Here is a 19,885-nt window from a genome sequence, read left to right on the forward strand (position 1 = left end):
TACCACAATAAATAAAAGATAATAATAATAAATACTTGGTCTGTAGCTCGTCGGTCGGAAGGGGCTGTGCACACAGCAGCTTCAAACCTTTCAAAGGTTCCCCGTTCCGAGGCAGGTTTGGGGTGAAGCGGATGGAGGGGACGGACCACGGAGGACCCTTGTATCCACGTTACGTGGGTTTGTAAAACTTTGCACGAGTAAGACGGTGAGAGAGTGTAGTATCGTAAGACATTGCGTGATCGGTGGAGGCCACGGGCTCCGTCTGCCCTGCCCCCGTTTGGGCGGTTTTGGGGTGGCCAGGGGCATTCCAGGGGTGCAGCCCTGGGAAGTGGAGGTGAGGATTTATGTGTGTGGTCCGCAGGGACTGCCTTTAGCCGTCCCGGTTGGAATTGGCTTCCAGGGATACTTTCACCCGCTGGCTTGACTCACCTGGCGTCAGGCACAAAGGTGCAGGGCCAGGGGTGGGGTCCCGATGTGAGCGGCTCCTGCGGCTACGGGCGCGCGAGAACGGGGCAGTGGAGCTACGATGGGGGTGGATGTGCCCGGCGCCTCCCGTACAGCGTGCCGTGTGCTCCGCTCCACCCAGCTCTTGCAAACACCCTGAGGAAGACCCTCAGTAAATCTGCAGCGTGGAGATCACTGCGGTGGGCCCCCACGCCACCATCCTTCCCACAGCAGCTGAGGAAACCTGGGGCAGGTGCCCTTCCCGCCTCCGGACAGGTCCCGGGAGCTCCCCTACCGCGAGGCCTATTTCCAGTCCTGGAGGTGCCTGAGCGAGGGATGTGCCTTTAGGAAAGGAGACTGTGAAGTGGGGACTCTTGGGGACAAATTATCTTTTCCTATTTTACCTCTTTGAAAATGCAGGTTTTCCTTGCACTTGGAGTTCTATTTTCAATCGTGCTATTTTCAGTGTAATGGTGGATACGAATTCGGCTTTGGAGCCAGACTATCAGGCCTCCAAACCACTTGCTACTTGCTAAGTGGGTCGAGGCAAGTTGTTTGACTCCAGGACCCCCAGTTGCCTCGTCTGTAAGATGGGCACAGTCATCCTACTTACGTCATGAGGGTCGTTGTGACGATTAAATCAGATGGCCTGTGTATGTAGTGTTCAGCCCAGGGCCTGGCACACAGAAATCGCTCAACAACGGTTAACTACTGGTGTTTTTATTATTACCCACGACCCCACCCCGAGAAGCTGTTTAGCACATTAGATGTGGGATGGAGGAGAAGGGGTAAGAAGTAAGAAAACAGTACGAGAGAGCTGATGGGATTTGGGCGGAACACAGAAGTCTCCCCGATGGGGTGAAGGTGGGTTTCCTAATGGACGAGAGAACGGGGCTGTGACAAACAAAGAAGCATGTTTACCCCTCTGTTCGTACACTTTGTCTATTTCCACTTAATAGTTTATCTAGCAGATCATTCTGGATCAGCACACACAGAGCTGCCTCATCTTTTATATAGCAGCTGCCATATTCATTGAATGGATAGGTCACTGTGGAGCTAACCGTCCTCCACTGATGGGTGTTTAGATCACTTCCAGGTGGGTCCCGGGTCCCTGCTGAGTGCCGTCTGTTCTCTCAGCAAACATCCCCGAGCCTTTGGGTCCCACAGTGTGCAAACAGGGTCACGCGACAAGCGAGCCCCCGACTCCACATATGAACCCAACTATCTAACCCCATGGAGGGGGAGAAGAGGCCACGGGGCACACGTCCCAGTGTGGGGTGTCTGAACCCAGATCGGGGGGTCGGGAAAGGCCATGGCTTCCCCACCAGGACCCCTGAAGCCGAGGCCAGGCCAGAGCCTAAACGGCGGCCCCGGGATTGTGCTCTGCAGAGGGGCAGCGTGTGGCCGTCGTGAGGCTGGAGGGGACTTGTGGAAGCCGGTTTGGCGGGATCTGCGCTGCCCAGGTGAAAAGCCAGGCCAGGTGAGGCAGGCACACAGCTGGAGCCCATGCCCTCCCGGGGCTCAGGGCGCTGCAGACTCCGACTTCCATCCTGAGCATAACCGGGTATAGACAGGAGCCCCCGACAAGTTCCAAACGCATATGTGGTGGTGATGGGGGATGGGCTGTGGTTATCACAGAAACAAAGACCCCTTAGATGGTCTCGAAAGGCCTGGAAGACTGTAGCTGACCCTCGTGCCTTGCTGGTGGGAATGTAAAATTGTGCAGACACTTGGGAAATGGTTTGGTGCTTCCTCAAAAACTTAAACGTAGAATTACCTCGTGCCGGGGACCCAGACAGACCCGTACGCAGCAGCGCTCACAGCAGCGTGATCCCCAATGGCCGAGAAGTGGACGCCACCCGAGCGTCCGTCAGCAGGTGATGGATAAACAGAATGTGGCATCTCCAGATGGTGGGATGTTGTTCAGTCGTAAGAAGGAACGATGTTCTGAGATGTGACAACACGGATGAACTTTGAAAACGTTATGCTGAGTGAAATAAGCCAGATGCAATAGGGCAAATATCGTGTAATTCCGTTTATGTGAAATACCTAGAATAAGCAAATCCATAGAGATAGAAAGTAGATTCCAGGTTACCAGGGGCTGGGGGCAGGGAGAACCAGGATTTGTGGCTCAAAGGGTACAAGCGGTTTGGATGAGGAAAGGTTTTGGGTAATGGCTGGTGCTGTGATTGCACAACACTGAGAATACGATTAACACCGTTGAACCAGGACCGTCGAATGGGCACGTTATGGTCTATCCAGGTTATCCAGTAAAAATAAGTAAATAAAAAGTTGTAGCAGACGTTGCCACAGCAGACCTCCCACGGGAAGCCTGTTGGCCCAGCATCCAGCTGCCGAGGGCTTTCTCTGTGTCACCCCAAGAAGAGCTGGGGCGTTCACCCCGCATCCCCTCACCCGGGGACGGCGACGGGAGGGAGTCAGTGGACGAGCAGCGGGTCCCTCTCCCGGGGGCCGGCCGGCTCAGGCTTCCCCGGGGGATGGAGCCCCAGGTGCCCGCAGCGGCCACTTCCTGCCCACTGTACGTCTGCCTCGGTGCCAGCCCTTCCCCGCCTGCTTCCCGCTGGTGCTTTTGGGTCACCTCCGTGGAAACCGCCTGCCCTCGGATCCCTGTCTCAGGCGGAGGTGGGGTCCCACACTAAGATGGAAATCTTCCAAGGGACCGACCTGCTTTCCCTGCTCCCACTCGCGGTCGTTTCACATCATGGATGTCTCTTCCCTGTCATTGTTACAAGAGGCTGGGATCCGTCCTGCTCCCGCGGACCTGGCCCGGGCCCCGCGCCTGCCCATGGTGGGTTCCTGGTGAAGTCTGTGGAGTGATTGACGGGTCTGTGCCCCAGGAGTGAGCCCGGGGGTCCTGTGGGGAAGGCCAGGGAGCTGGAGAGAGCCTTGGAGGCCAGGGGGAGGCTCGGGCGCTTTCACCAGGAGAGCCAGGTGACGGGGGCACGGGTGTGGGATGGGCTGATCCCAGCAATCCTGCCAAACAGGCTGGGGAACCTGTCGGGCCAGTCGCCAGGGCCACAGTCCGGGGCTCAGGGTCAGGGCAGGGCCCCGGCCGGCCGGTTTGCCTGGTGCCACGGCCCGGGACAGAATCCTGGGCTCTTCTGGAAACCCAGGGTGGAGCTCAGCAGAGAGGGCTGAGGGATCCCAAACCAGTGGAGCCTCCAGCCTGGGGAGACAATGGGAGCAGGGAGCTGACGGGGAGGGCACGAGCCAAGGGGCCTGCGTGCCGAGAGGGCAGCGAGCAGGGGTCTGGGAGAGACGGCGGGAAGGGCCTGGGGGGGGGGCGGTGGGCAGGAGAGGCAGCGCCCTTAGAAGGGACGGGAAACCTAGCCCGGGGGGGGAGTGGGGGGCCGGCGGTGCAAGGGCCCGGAGCCAGAAAGAAGGAGTGTTTTGGGGGGTGGGGGGTAGGGGGTGGACAAAGAAGGTTAGATTCTTGTTTATTTCCTTAAACTATTCATTTTGAAATAGTTTCAAGTTTACAAGACAGTTGCAAGAAATAATACAAAACCCATACAGAGAATTCCAACACACCCCTATCTCCAGAGAATTCCAGCTACCAAGATCCACCGATTTTAACACTTGGCCGCCTTTGCTGTATCCTTCCGTCTATCTTCTATCATCTATCTATCCATCTATCTATCCATCATGTATCTATCTATCATCTGTCTATCTGTCCATCTATCTATCATCTATCTTCTATCTATCTACCTTCTGTCTGTCTATAAGTTTTCTCAGCATTTGAGAGTCGGCTGTATACATGCTGCTCTGTGAACACTGATTCTCCAAGTACGTTTCCTAAGGTCGAGGCTACTCACTTATATAACCCCTGAGTGCAGTTATCAAGTTCAAGAAATTTAACATTGATGTAAAGCTTTCCGTCTACATTCCAGAGTTTTCATGGCATGACGGCCTTCGGGCCTTTCTCCTCCGTGATTACCTACAGTAATCCAGGTCACCTGCTGCGTTTACTCGTCGTCTCTCTCAATCGTGGGGCTCACGGATGACGCAGACTTCCGGCTGGTGGGATCCATCCTGTTCCCGAGGCCGAGCACCCTCACCCACCCCGGATCGGGCGTTTCTGCGACACTGGAAGGGAGGCCGCCCCGGGTGGTGAGGCAGGAGAGGGCAGCAGGGCCAGCAGCCCCGGGACCCCCCCAGGCTCCTTCCAGGACTCGGCGTGAGCCAGAGGACGGCCCACCAGCGAGTGGGCTGTGGCCTGGGGGGCCGAGGACACGTGTGGAGCCAGGAGGGCTGTCCCCAGGGGACCCCGTCCCCACACACTGCCACCCTCAGCCCTCTTTACACTTGAGGAAACTGAGGGAGGTCACATGGTTCGGAGGTGACAGGGCCCCAAATTAACTGGGGTTCAGGGGACCCCATCACTGCCCTCATCCCACCACACTGCACCGTCTCAAGACAGCGGCCTGGGTCTGTCTCATCTCGGTGAAATGTTTGTGTCTGTTGAGTAAGAAATACTGAGAGAGAAGAGAGGGGGATCCAAACAAGGAGAGGGCACGTGCCCCTGACCTCCAGTGTTCCGGAGCTTCTGTGGGCTGTGACCCCAGCCCGCTGGGAAGGTCCGTGACCCTGCCCCGTGGCGTCCCCAGGCCCTTCGCTGTTTGACGGGCTTCTCTCCCCAAGAGCAGGGCGGGTCTCACACCCCTGGAAGCCCCCGTCCTGAGCAAGGCCCCTCTGTCGTCAGGACTTTAAACTTGAACACAGGGAAGGAAAGTGAGCGACTGGCCGTGGCGAATTAATGGGCCAATGAGGGAACGAGGCTGGCTTGTGTGCCTGTTTGTCACTGTCTCCTCGCGGCCCCCACCCAGCCCGGAGAGGGCCACGGTCGCCGCCACGGCCTGTGAGGTCCCGCAGGGTCGGGCCCTGGATCCGACACTCCCTCAGCCCCCAGCTCGTGCCCCAGCTGCTTGGACAACTGGTTTACCGCTCGGTGCTTCCATCTCTGGAAACTGAGCTGGGATGATCTTTAAAATTCCTTCCAGCACTTGGTGGCAGAGCAGGGGGCTAAATCCCAGCTGCCTCCGGTCCCTCACTGCTCGCCCGGGGCCCGGGGCCTGGGAGCTCAGACATCGGGTGCCTGGGTGCTGGGCTTCTCACTGAGTCGGGGTCTAGAGCAGGGACAGCTGCCCGGTGGCCCTCCACCCACACCTGCCAGCAGGGGGTTTCGTTCGGCTGTCACTTGCTGTTTTTAAAAAACTTTTGAATGAATTGCCAATTTTTGAAAATCGTAAGTTTTTGCACAGAAATGGGGAATTTCAGCTTCTCTGGGAAACGAGGAGACCTGGCCCCTGCCGGGCTCCAGTCCACCAGAGCTAAGGGGTGTTCCTTGCAGACGAAGCCCACTGCCCAGGCCCCGGGTCCCACCCAGGGAGCCCCAGGCATGCTCGCCACGGGTCTGGCCCTGAGCACCCAAGCACTGGTCCATCCTCGGCCTCCCCAAAGGGACCCGTGGCTCGGAAATACTAAGAGGCTCCGCGTGAGGGCTGATGCGCACGAGAAAAGTGTTGTGGCTCAGGCAAAACCCCTGCCCTCCCGGCCTCAGTTTCCCCCTCGACAGGGAGGCGGAGGAGAGCCTTGTCCAGCTCCAGGAGCCGGGCGATCCGAGAGGCAGAAACGCATTCCCAGGATCTCCCGGAGGCCTGGGAACTCCCCCGCCCTTTGTCCCGGCCGCCCCACTTGTGGGTGGCAGATGGCAGCGCTCCTGCAACCCGGAGGACGGGGAGGGGCTCCCACCGCCCAGCCGGTCCAGACGCTGTGGGGCGGGGGCTGCGTGGGCAGCGGCTCCTGCCCCTGGTGGCATCTGAGCAATGTGACGGGCCAGCGGGGAACCACACACGTCTTTGGCAAGGTTTCGATGGAAGGACAACGTGTGCCCTCCCACCCCGGCTTGGCCCCTTCTGAAGCTCCTTCCGGAGAAGAACTGTCACAGTTCCCGAGAGGGGATGTGAAACGGCCTGTCCTCCAGGCCCGGGGCTGCCTTCCCGCCACAGGGCCTAAGACTCCCCCGTCCCTGCACGGCGCTCGCCCGGTTAAGGTACCGTCTCGGGAGAAAAGCGTCGATTGCCTGCTGCGAAATGTAAGGAGGACGAAATCCCAACAGGCGACTGGGGAGACACAGAGCCCTTTGTTTCCGCGGCCAGCTGCAGGTGCCCAGAAAGCCTCGTGTAACAAGGGGGCGGAGAGGGGGGTGTTACCTGAGGGTCTCTCTCAGTCCTTCCAGTGTGCCAGGGGGCAGGGGCTCCATGGGCAAGAAGCCTGGGGGTCCCTGGGAAGGGAAGTCAAACGGGTCCTGGAGCCTTTTGTCTGCTGCTGAGCGCTGGGGACGGGCTGCAGAACCCTGGCCTCCCTGCACCGGGCCGAGCAGGGGCGATGGAGCGGCCGGGAGGGGAAACGTGGTGACACATGCACGGCTCAGAAGCGGTGCCCGGTACACAGTCGGTGCCTAATAGATGGAGGCGACGTGCTAGACTGTGCCATTGGCACGCAAGGCCCGAAGCCTGAAGACGTCCTGCAACGGGGGTCAGGAGGGAAACAGGAAATTGGGGAAGAAGTTTCCAGAACCTTTTTCTTCTTCTCTTGGCTGCAAACCTCTCTTCTCCTTTAGCGTGTCAGCAGCTCATTACCTCCCTTCAGTGCCTGGAAACAGAGATCCTATCTCCTCCAGCATGTTTTTTCACATATTTATTAACAGACACCCAGAAAAATAAAAGAAACGTGACAAACGGCATCCTCACAACTCGGATTCAACAAATGCAAACATTTTGCCATATTTCTTCAGATCCTTTTTAAAAAAAAAAAAAATTGTTACACACTGACGGGCGAACGGATAAGTAAACCGTGGTACGTCCAAACAACAGAATATCACTTGGCCGTGGAAAGAAAAGCAGCTCGAATCTGGGTTGTCGGGGATAAGCTTTGAAAGTGTCAGGCTGAGTGAAAGAAGCCAGACGCAAAAGGACAAACGTTGTAGGGTTCCGCTCGTGTGAACTATGCAGAGAGCAGACTGGGGGTGGCCGGGGCGGGGCGTGGGGGAGAATGGGGGTGGGCCCCAACGGGTGTGGGGTCTCTTTCTCGGGGTGAGGACGCTGTTCTGAGCTCAGGTAGTGGTGACACTGCAAGTCTGTGAATACCCTAAAAACCATTGAACCGTGCACTTGAAACGGGTGAGTTTTATGGGATGTGAATTATACCCCAATAAAGATTTTTTTGAAAGCACACCACAAGTTCAATCGCTGCCCCCCTTGATTCATTTCTACCCTCCTCCTGAGCTCTCCAACAGCAGGTTGAGCTGGTGAAATCCTTCCGGATTGTTCTCTTCTTTCCCTCTGTGTGTACGTTATCTGTGGGCAACAGGCAGCATATGTTTAAATTAACAGGGTAGTTTAAGTGTTCAGATGCTTTATGTACTTTTTTTAAGGAAGTGCCTGCAGAGTTTGGCTGGGTCCCCAAGGCTTTGGGAAAGCGCCTAAGAAGGCGATTTGCCGGCAGACAAGGGTGCAGGCTGTACCCCTCAGCTGCGCGCCCTTCTCGGAGCCCGCTCCCCTCCTTGTGAGGTGGGGTCCACCCGGGACCTGCGGTGGGTTCCGTTGGTGACGCGCGTTGGGGCCCAGCACGGCTGGGCCGCCTGCTCTCTGTTGCCCTCATTTTTGGGGCCGAGCTTGAGGCCTGGGAGCATCCAGGGCCCTTGGGACCCAGGATCACTGCACCCCCAGCCCTCCGAGGAGCTGATCTGCTAAAGCCCCCGGCCCCAGAGCCCCACTCAAAGGGTTATTGGTGCAAGGAGGGGCTCCCGGAAGGCCCCGGGAGGCCGTGTGCTTACGAGGGGCCGAAGGCCGTCTGTGCCAGGCCTCTGAGACCCTCAGGGATGACCGGCCATCAGAGGGTGCGCTGGCAGTACCCCGCCCCGGGGTCCCCCACTCTGCCCCCTGTGCAGCACTGCCTGGATCCCACCTCCCCGGGGCCAGGACCCTCTGAACAGTCTGGCCACAGGCTGCCCCACCCTCGATGGGGCAGCCACGGAGGACCTTCCCTGGAGTGGGGCAGCACCAGGCCTCCCCGCTCCCTGCAGAACCTTCCGGAAAGAGAGCTGGCTCTCATCTCGCTGCCTGCAGGACCCTCCCCCACTGGGCTGTCCCCGCCATGGCCAATGGCCAGCTCCCTTAGTCGGGTTCCCTCTGAGGCAAGGATTTGGGGGCAGGCAAGGAGTTTACTGAGTGTGACCCCCAGAAGCACCAGTAGGGAGGGGAGAGCAGTCAGGGAAGGGAAGAAAGCCAAGAGGGTGTGCCTCAAGGAGTGGGGGCCTGACCCCGCTGGGGACCCCAGACACTGGGTCGTGCGCCCAGGAGGGCTTCACTGAGTGCCAACGCCCGGGAACCTCCACTCCGCCCCTCACAGCAGCGAGCCTGGCGACAGGCCCGGGAGCCGCTGCCGGCCGGGACCCAGGGGGTGTGGACACTGCCGGCCGGGGCCTCGTCACCCAAGCAAGCTGGGACCAGCCTGTGGAACGTCTGCGGACGAGAGAAGGAGCTGGAGTGCCGAGCCACGGGTGGCAGGCCCAGGTCCGCGTCGACCCTGCTCTGTCCTCAGCCCAGCACCCGGTGCACGGCGTTGCACGGTAAATATTTGTAGAAACACACGTCTTAGGGCCTGTGGTGCAACTCTCGCGTTATCAGTAATAGCTACCAATTATTGCATCGTTCCTCTCGGCCAGGCACTGCACCAACTGCTCTCCGCCCCAGCTCTCCTTTGAATAACCCAATTATTATCATCTGTGGCTAGAGCGTCCCCGTTCTTAGAGGTGAGGACACACAGACGTGCAGGAGCTGAGCAACCAAGCTCGGAAGTGGCAGAGCCAAGTTTTAAGTCAAGAGCCTGCATTTCTCTTTTCTAGACTTAGTCCTTTTTAAAGAAATTGGTGTGTCATTTACATACCATAAAGTATATAGACATCTGAAGGGCACAGAGCCATGAGCTTTTCGCATGTGCACGTGCACATAACTGCACCCCCAACCCCCAAAACACACCCAGATCACGACACAGAACACGTCCAGGTCCCGACAGTTTGCTTCATGTCCTTTCCCACTCGGTAGCCCCCACCCCTGCCAGAGGTAGCCATTATTTTGACTTTTACCCCCATCCATTCGTCTTGTCTCGTCTTGAAATGCTTCTCAGCGGAGCTGCAGAACAACTTCCCTCTCCCGCCGGCTTCTTTCCCACGACACTGCGCTGCTGAGCTCCACCCACGTCGCCCCGTTTATCAGAAGTTTGCTATTTTTCAGTGCTGAGCAGTATTCCACTGTGGCTACACCACGGTTCATTCGTCCCTTCCCCTGAGGGTGGACGTTTGGGCCTCTCGTTCTTGGCTACTACAAATAAAGCCCCAACAAACCTCCCTGCCCGCCTCCTGGGTGGATGTGAGCACCGGTTTCTGTGGGGCTCACACCCAGGAGCTGAATTGCCGGGCCTTGGGGTTTGGTTTTAGCCGGTTCTGCCAAACAGATTTCCAACGTGGTTTTAACAATCAGAGCCTGCACTCGTAGCCATGGGGTGTCCGGTCTCATTCGGTCAACAACGACCGTTTGTGTGCAAATTCTCGGGCCAGGTCCCGTGGAGGGGTGGGTGAGGGTGACACGGTCCCTCACGTCCAGGAAACGCACCATCAAGGAGAGAGGAGGGTCACGTGCCCTTAGCCATCACACAAAATGGGACGCTACGGGCCACGGGGCCCCCACTCGGGCATAAGACTTCACAGTTCACGTCCAGGATTCAGCCAACCCTTACCACACACAGCCCGCTGGGGCGCCAGTGAGGGGGCACGGCCCAGGGTCTGACCGCCGAGTCCCAGGAGCCCCTGCTCACCCTGTGGATCTGGAAGGGGGTTTCGTGGGAGCCCATGATACCGACAGCTGCTTGGTGTGGTGTCTAAGAGCAAGAGGAGGTAGTGGCCACTCTGGGCGCAGCTTGCAGCTCCCGGCTCCACCGCTGGCCGGCCCTGGCGCCCTGGCAAGTGAGCAGCTGGGCCTGCCTCCCCGTCTGCACAGTGGGGGTGAAGATAGCCCCTCGGAGGGCTGCTGGAGCGTGAAATGAACTCAGCAGTAAAGGCCAAGAATATCCCCAGCAGATTATTTTTATAGCATGGTTTGTGTGTTCTTTTTCCCATTATAAAAGTCACACGTGTGTGTGGGTTGGAAGTTCAGATTGAGACGGCTTCTCTGCTCAGACAATGCAGCGTCGGCTCGGGGGGTCGGCCCCTGACCAGGCAGCCCCTCAACCCTCCCACCCCTGTCCTGGGCCAACACCCCGGTCAGGGTGGAATCTTCCAGAAAGCCGCCCCGTCCACCCAGCTGCTGGCATCCAGGACATAGCTGAGTATGTCCAGGCCTCGGTCCACCAGGCTGGGTTCTGGCTGCAGGGCTGTCCGCTGGGCCATGCAGCCCGGTGGCCTTGGAGGGCAGCTGCCCCGACAGCACCAGCTGGGGCCTGGCAGAGGAAGCAGATGTTCAGGGATGGATGGAGGTGGACGTGTGGAAAGGCAGTGTGGACGGAGCCTTCGCCCATCCCTGCTGCTGTGCAACCTCAGGTGAGTAGCAGGATCCCTCTGAGCCCTGAGCGGGGTCCCTTCCTCTCGGGCGTGCAGGGAGGGTGCCACGGGGTCTGCGGGCAAAGCAGCAGCCCACAAAGATCATGGCAGCCTCTGCCATGTGCCAGGCACTGCTGGAGACATCGCGGGTGCAAGGAAACGAGAGGAGCCACTGACTGCCTGAGGAGCCGACGTTCTAGTGGCAGGAGCACGAATGAACCTGACAGTTCCCAACAGTGAGCTGTGCTGAGCAGGCATCACCACCTGCTTCCAGGGGGTGATTTTTGAGCTGAGACCTGAAGGTGGAGGAGCCGTCCCCGGGAAGTCTGGAGGGAGAAGCACCCAGGCAGAGAGAACCACAAGTGCACAGGCCCCGAGGCACGGCTGAGCTGGGTGCACCGGGAGCAGACAGAGGCCATGAGGCACCCACCCCAGGGAGGCAGTCACCTGTCCAACTCCTCCGGCCCTCACCTGGGAATGCACGGCCTCATTTTTTTTTTAGAGGAAGTTCTTCCTAAGGTCTAACCTAAGTCCCTTCAGTTGCACCTGAGGCCTGAGCCCTGTCTTCCGCAGCTCCCTGGGCCCGGAGCCGCCACCTCCTGCTGCCTCCCCCACACAGCACTGAGAAAACCAACTTGTTGGGGAAGTTGTGAAACCCCAAATGACCCGGAGCACCTTCTCACGAATCCAAGGAGTCTAGGCGGACTTACCGCGTCAGCCCCAGCGTGGATGCGGTAGGGGGGTGAAGCCTCTGAAGAAATCGGCCCCGGGCACGGAGGGACGCCACGGGAACTGGTCTGGGCTCTCCATGCAGGATGGGAGGTGGGGCACTCAAGGATTTCCAGGAGGCCTGGGGGCAAGTGGGAGGGTGGGACGATGAAGGAGTGCTCACACCAGCACCCGGGCATCAACAGGAGGGAAGGCGGGAGCTCGGGGAAGAAGTGTGTCAGCTTCAGGCACGGCTTGATCCAGGACACAGGTTTGCGGCAGGATGGGTGTCTCTCCGCCTGCCCCTACGGCCTGAGTCCCAGCTGCCTTCCCCTCCGTGGCACAACAGCACCCTCAGGGGGTCTCTGTCCTGCCGCTCTCATCCCCCATGAATCCATTCTCTGCACGACAGTGGAAACGGCACGTCAACCCCGTGCTTAAACTGCCCCGTCCCGTGGCTTCCTAATGCCCGTAGAGCAAAGCAGAAACTCTTTATCAAGGCCGGGGGGGCTGTGGCCCTCCCAACCCCGGCTCACTCTCCTCCCCCCTCACCCCGGGATGACGAAGTTCACGCTCACCTGGGAACCGTGCACCTGCTGCTCCCTGCGGGCGGGATGGCATCGTGTCCCCCACCCGCACGTGGCCGGCACCCCTCATTGCAACACTCACGTGTGCCCTTGCTGGGCCACCCAACGCCCCCAGCCCCCTTCACTCCCTCACCCGGCCCCGCCCAGCGGGGATTCCCACAGACGCTCTCTGTCCGCCTGTCCTGGGGCGGCCACCGCCCACCTGGGGAACTGAGGCTGCCTTTTCATTCCGTTTTAGTTAATTGAAATTTGAAGAGCCGCGCGTGGCCAGGGGCCGCCGTATGGCAGAGTGGCCCTGATGACGCAATCGGTGTGATTTTATTTTCTAGCCCTTAGCACGGTTTGGTGTTCTCTGCTTTCTTTGTTTATTGTCTGCCCCTTTGATGAGGGAATAAGAGCCCTAAGTGAAAGGACTGTGTCTGTGTTGTCCACTGCTGCATCCCCAGGACTTAGAACTGGGCCTGGTATACAGCAGGTGCTTAATAAATAGTTGAATGAACGAATGAATGAATAAACAAATGACACCTGTGGGCTCTGGAGCTCCCAGCTCTCTGAAAGGAGTGCTCGTCTTTGGGAACTTGCTGGATGGCCTCAGGTTAGAGTCTTACCCTCTCTGGGCTCGGTGTCCTCATCGACTCGAGGGTGTCCAAGGGTCCCGCATCCTGCACCCTGCCCAGCCTCACTCCTCACCTTGACGCCCCAGCCGCCCGCCCCAGCATCCCAGGAACGGCAGCTCGACGGCTTTCTGTCCCAGAGCCTCTGTGTGGGGAGTGACGAAGCCGGCTGGCTGGAAGCATCTACAAACAAACACGGGGGTGATGAAGGGGTGGTGGGCTGCGGGGCCGGGCCCGGATCAAAGGCTCTCGGGCTGGCCAAGAGCAAGGGGCACCTGGGACCCAGGCCGGGGCAGGCTGGCAGCTGCCGCATGTGGGCCTCCGGGGCCAGCCCTGGGCCCACCGAGGCCGGGCCCTGCAGCGTGTGTGTGTGGGTGCTGGGAAGGTGCTCGCCCTGGGCTTGGGGTTGTGGGGCTGGCAGGGGGTGCTTGTGGGGACATGAGGGGCCCAGGCACAAGGAAGGAGACACTGGGCTGATTGTGCACGACTCAAGCCCTGACCTCTGCACTCAGCATCTGATTAATGGTACGCACGTGTGCAAACACAGACCCACACAGACACTGACACTCACACAGAGGCACGGACGCAACAGAGACACACACATATGACAGAAAAACACAACTGGCAGAACGCGTGACAGTCGATAGAAACACAGGTGTGTATGCATCACAGCCACACAGCGAGCGACCTACAGATAACATAAAAACACCCTGAAACGCACGTAAACCCTGAGCCTCGTCTCACACACGTGCCTGACGTGCCCGACACGCACCCGAGGATGGGTGTGTCTGTACACCTCCCACACGTGCTCACACCAGGTCACAGACGCATGCACAGACCACAGAGCACACGGTGACACACGCACAGGCCCCCACCGTGGCCATCCCTCCCAACACCCACGGAGACAGCCAGGCCACGCCCGGCCATCGAGACGCTATGGCCTCAGCACAGAGCCAGTGGGTCAGCAGCGGGGTCGGAACCCAGCTGCAGCCTGTCCTGCCCTGGCCAGCGGGCACCCTCCGTGCAGTGGGGCCGATGATGGGCCAAGGCAGGGGCAGACCGGCTGGCGGCAGGTGCAGCAGGTGCAGCAGGTGTGGCAGGTGTGGCAGGTGCAGCCAGACTCCTGACCCCCGCCCTCTTCCCCTTGGCCGTGTGACCCTGGAGCCTGCCCTCCCACCCCCTGCCCCCCGACACAGCTGAGTGGGCCCTGGCGTTCTGCATGACCAGCTGGATTTCCAGCTTCTTTTGAAAAGTTAGAAGATCTGCTGGGACTGGTTCCAAGTCTGCAGGACAGCAGGCAGCCGGGGCTGAGAAGCTGTTGGTCATTTTAGAGGGAGCCTGGACACCCAGCCCCCCAAAGCCACTGAGTCCTGGCCCCTGGATGCTACTCAGTCTGTATCTCCTGAAGCACAAGCTTCTTTCCCCTGCGTGCACGTGCACACACGACCAACTGTGCATATACACACACCACGTTATAGCATTTCACAAAAGGGGGCTCGTTCAGCAAAAACTGCAGGTGACCATTCAGCCGTTTCCCTTGAATCTATCATACTAGTAGATGTCTACACACTGGCGTTTTTAAAACTTTTTGCTCCTGAATGCTTTTAGATCCACAGAAAAGCTGCCAAGAGAGCCCCGAGAGCTCCCCAGAGCCCCCAAAATCACATCTCACATAACCGTGGTAGCTTGGTCAAAGCTGAAAAATTAACACGAGTAAAACATTACGAACTAAACTCGGGATGTTGTCAGGATTTTGCCAGTTCTCCCACTAACATCCTTTATTCTCCCGTTCTGGGGTCCCATGCAGGACCCCACGTTATGTTTAGTCGTCACTTCTCACGAGTCCCCTCTGGTCAGGTCCTTGGCAGTTTGGGACGGTCCCGCTGGGGTGTGCTGTAGAACGGCCTCGGTTGGGTTTTCTGATCTTCTTCTTGGTGAGCCTGGGGTTAAGCGTTTAAAGTGCCCTTGTCACCGCATCGTGTCGGGAGACCTGTGGCCACAGGACGTGGCATGTTGAGCTGATCACCCGGAGAAGGCAGCAGCTGCCCATACTCTGCACCCTAAAATTACTTGCTCCCCTTTCCCATATTCCTGTTCTTCGGAAGCAAATCATTAAGTGCAGCCCACATGCACGGAAACGGGCAGCTCGCTCCACCTCTTGGAGGGGGGTATCTACTGGTATTATCACAACTTGATTATAAATGACAAAATTACATTCCATTCTACAGACCAGCCATCATCTCTTCATCCAGTCCGCTAGCGTCATTCGTTTCTGTGGCTTTCGGTTTTTCCTTTCACACAAAGCTGCAAGGAACAGTGCCAAGCACAACTTCAAATTCAACAAATATTTTTGAGCATTTCTGTCACATGCACTGCAATACTCGGGAGAATGCTGTTTTTGCACCTCTTTTTTTTTTTTCTTAGAAGATAGTCACGGATTGGGATGGCCAGACCACAAGATAAGCACATTTTTGAGTCTTTTGATAAGTATCACTAAACAAAACTCCGGGAAAGTTGTGCTAATCCACCCTCTAGGTTGGCGGTTTTTTTTTTTTTTTTTTTTTTTTTTCCTTTTGTGTCCTTTATTTATTTTTCTTGTGACAAAAAAGAATTCATGTTTTTATGAGATAATTGGCAATTACTTACAGGACATTTGATGATGTCAAAGAAATGTTTTTTTTTAGGTGTGTTAACTGTGGTTATTTATTTTTTTAAATAGTTCTTATTTTATCTTGGAGAGACACACCCTGAAATATTCATGGAAGAAACGATAAGACTTGGGGATTTGCTTCAGTATAATCTGAGAGGGGAAGAGCAGGCGGGGGGCAGCCGAAAGCAGATGCCAGGCGCTGACGGGCACAGGGCTCCGGTTTCCGGTTCTCTCCCATCTCGATTTGCCAGGGTCGCAGTGACAGACACCACAGCAGGTTGGCTCAAGCAACGGGAGTTTGGGGCCCACGGTTTTGGAGGCCAGAGCCCTGCGGAGGAGCAGGGCTGGCTTTCTCCCAGAGCCCGTGGGTTCTGGCAACGCTGTGTCGCGTGGAAATCTCCGTGTTCTTTGGTTTCCAGGGCTACTTCTGACTTCCGGCTTCTACCAACCTGTGTCAGGCCCCGGTCTCTGGGATTCGGGCCCACCCTGATTCAACTGGGCCCTCATCTAAGTACGATCTTTCAAGGTCCTATTTGCAAATGGGGCCACACCCTCAGGAGTGCAGACTGAGGCTTGAACACGTCTTTCGTGGGGTACACAATTCAACCACCGGTATATCTACAGTGCGAGAGAAGAGTCTGTTAAAAATAAATTAAACACAACGGAAACCTATAGCTTAGGTGAGAGTTCACGTTACCCAGGATTAATTGCAGTGAACAGTTTGTTGCACACGCCGCCACATCATTTTCCATGCAAATACTAACTACATGCATTACAGATGCAATTATATTTCAAACAGGAATAAGCTACCAGCATATACACCATTTTTCCACCTTTTTTTTCTCCCCTCCACGATCTATTGCAGACAGTTGGCAATGTCAGCACGATCTCACTCTTTAACAGCTTCAGGATACTCCCTGTATCAAAGAACCATAATTTATGTATCCGCTCCTCCAGTGGTGGACAGCTGGAACGTCTCCAATTTTCTGCTCCTATAAACAAGGCGGCAGCCATCTTTGTATGTTTCTGTGGGACCAATTCTACAACCCACCTTTCTAGAAGCAGAATTGCTGGGTCCAAGGGTTTTGCACAGTTAACATTTTAACAGAATGGCTACGATGCCCTTCTGGTGGACTTCACATGTCCACTGAGGGGTGTTCTTTCCCGTACATCCCTGAGGACAACTGTCGCTTGGGGCCGGTGATCGGGAAGCTCCGTGGGCTCCGAGCTGCACAGGCCTCGGGGGGAGCCCCAGCCTCACTGATTACTCAAGGCTGGATCCCCTCGGATAAGTGATCACCTCCCCGAGCCTCGGGTCCCGGACGGCAGGCAGGGAGGGCACTGGGACACTTCAGTTAGAGCCTGTGCTCGTTTTGGGGTGGCTTTGGGGTTGCTGACAGCACACAGGGGCGGAGGACACCCCCTCGGGCACCACCTGCCACTGCCAGTGCTGACTTCAAGTAGGTCGAATTCTGTCCCCCAGCGGGAAAAACACGTTCTTAATCTAATCCATTCCTGAGGGCATGAACCCCTTGAAAATAAGATCTTTGGAAGATGTTATTTTTAGTTAAGGTGTGGCTCCACCGTGCGAGGGTGAGCCTTAGTCCTATTACTGGAGGGTTTAGGAAGAAACAGCAGGAGGAGCAGAAGCTGGAAGTCAGCGTGACCCGGAAGGGAAAGAAGAGGCCGCCGTGGGCGTCGCTGTGTGACGGAAAAGCCCTGGGCCAGGGGTCGCCGGCAGCCAGCCCAGAACGCCACAGTCTTTGGGGAGAACTGACGCCTCCATCTTGGACCTCTGGTCTCAAAACCGTGGGCCAATAAATTCCCATTGTTTAAGCCTGGTATTTGTCTCAGCAACTGGGAAACTAAGAGCCGGCTGCTGCTGGGTTTAGTGCGGTTACATGAGAACAGCTGGCCCCAGCCCCCAAGCGCTGTAGTGTCAGGACGGGACGTGCATTTTCACTCTGTCGTTTGGCATGTATTTCTTGAACACCTACTATGTGCCAGGCCCTGAACCAGGCCTCAGCTGTGCGGCAGTGACCGAGACCCAGCCCAGCCCACACGTGGCTCGCGGTTCGATCCAATCAGGGAGGGCTGCACAGTGACCGATAAAATCCACTCCTCTCCCTCTCGCCCCCTCGTCCTGCTTACTCCGCCTCCAATACTGCCGAATTCATGCCCCTTCTCACGTTGACCCAGGCCGGTGCTGCCTCTCCTCTCGGGGCTATTCTAGTCATTTCCTGACGGGCCGGGCTTCCAGTCTTGCCTCCTCTGACTTGTTCTCTGGACCAACTGCCCTGTTTAAGTGTCGACCTAAAAAATTCAAGACAATGGCTCCCCATTGCCCAGGCAGGCTAGTGGCTCCGGCATGGGTCTGTCTGGGTTTGAATCCCCACTTATGGGGTCTATAATTTTGACTCTAGTAGGCCCAAACCTGGGGTGTGTCTTGTGTAAAATGGAGATGAAATAATAATAACAACCACAATATCTATCTCCTGAAGAGGTTGAGCTTTAATCTGTGATCACCCAGCTAAGCCCTTCACACCCACCAGCTAGCTAATGCTTCCAAACTTTTCCTTAAGGTTTTTAGTTGGCAATAGCTTCAAATTTACAGGACAGTTGCAAAAATAATACAAAACCCATACGGTGAACTCCAAGAACAAAGTTCCCCACCCCAGTTACCCAGAGCCACCAATTTTGAGATTTTGGCACATTTGCTGTGTCATCTGATCTCCCTACCTATCCATCCATCGATCCATCCATCCATGTATCTATTTATCCATCTATTTTCTAAACATTTGAGAGCAGGTTGTATACATCATGCTCCCTGAATGCAAAATCTTACATGTGCATTTCCTAAGGATATTCACTTCTGTAATCACCTTAAGTACAACAATCAAATTCAAGAAATTTAACATTGATACAAAGCTTACAGTCTATATTCCACTTTTTTCATATGCCCCAATAATGTCCTTTTGGGACATCTGTCCTTTTCTCTTCCATGTCCGGGATCATGTAGTGCATTTCACTGTCATTGTCTCTTTAGTGGCTCTTTTTTTTTTTTTAATTGTGGAAACATACATACAACCTGAACTTTCCCATCTCCACCACTCACAGGCACACCATTCAGTGGGATCAATCAAATTTGCAATGCTGTGCTATCCTCACCCCCATCTCATGGGTGGGATTTTTAAAAATTATTTTAAAATAAGGTGTACATGCACACAATGCCAAATCCAAAAGGAACCCAATGACTTAGAAGAAAATTAAAAGTAGGTCACCTCTCGATCACCCAGCCCCTCCCCAGAGGCGCCACTGGTATCAGTTTCTGCGTATTCCAAGCAGGCAGGAATGTGCCCAGGCCATGCACACTTGTTTATTTTGCAAAAATTCAAACAAGAACAGTGCAAGAAACCCCAAGTACTCTTTGGCTAGCCTCACCAGTTACCATTTTGCCGCGTTATGCTAGAGCTTAGAGGAGCATTCTATCATCTAATGAGCACCGCCTCCACCCAATCGTGCCGTTTCATACAGGAGGTTGCCGAGGTGCAGAGCTGGGCAGGCTACGGGACTCGCCCAAGGCCACGCAGCCAGGGGAGGGTGCCCCGGGTGGGGGCCTGTCAGGTGTCGCAGGACTTTGGAGGAAAGCGTTCCCTTGCCTTAAGAGGCAGTCCACCTCCCTGGGACGGCCAGCAGAGGACGGGAGCAAAAGTTCACACCTGATCCGGGTGCCATGTGCTACTTCTCCCCGTGAAACCTTTCTGTCCCCTAAGCAGCAGCTGCTGTCACCTCCCCCGTTTAAAAACTTGCCACAACCCTCGGCTGCCAGCAGGGTGGCACTCACACGCCTCAGCTTGGAGTCCGCCGCCCCCACCCCTCCCTCCACCTCCAGCCCCTCCCTGAAACGCCCTCATCTTCCTGGAGGGAGCGTTTCGCTCTCCGCGCTCCGGCCCTGTCTGTCCGTCTGCGGGTGGTCTCCGGCCCCGAGGCTGGGCAGGGGGGTTAACCGCCAGCGGGGCCCCTTCCTGCGCCTCAGTTTCCTCCCGTGCAGAGTGGGGACGGTGACGGACAGGTGAGAAACTTGGGGAGCCCTCGGAGGAGCGCCGGGCGTTACCAGCAGTGACCGCCGAGGCCGGCGCGTAGTAGGTGCGCAGCTACCTCGCTCGGCGCGCGGCTGCGGGAAGCGGAGAGGCGCGGGGCCCAGATGGGACGCGGGGGGCGGGCCGCGCCTCGCCCCGCCCACCGCCCGCTCTCGCCCCGCCCA

Source organism: Choloepus didactylus, chromosome 18, assembly GCF_015220235.1.
Source record: "Choloepus didactylus isolate mChoDid1 chromosome 18, mChoDid1.pri, whole genome shotgun sequence".
Lineage (NCBI taxonomy): Eukaryota > Metazoa > Chordata > Mammalia > Pilosa > Megalonychidae > Choloepus > Choloepus didactylus.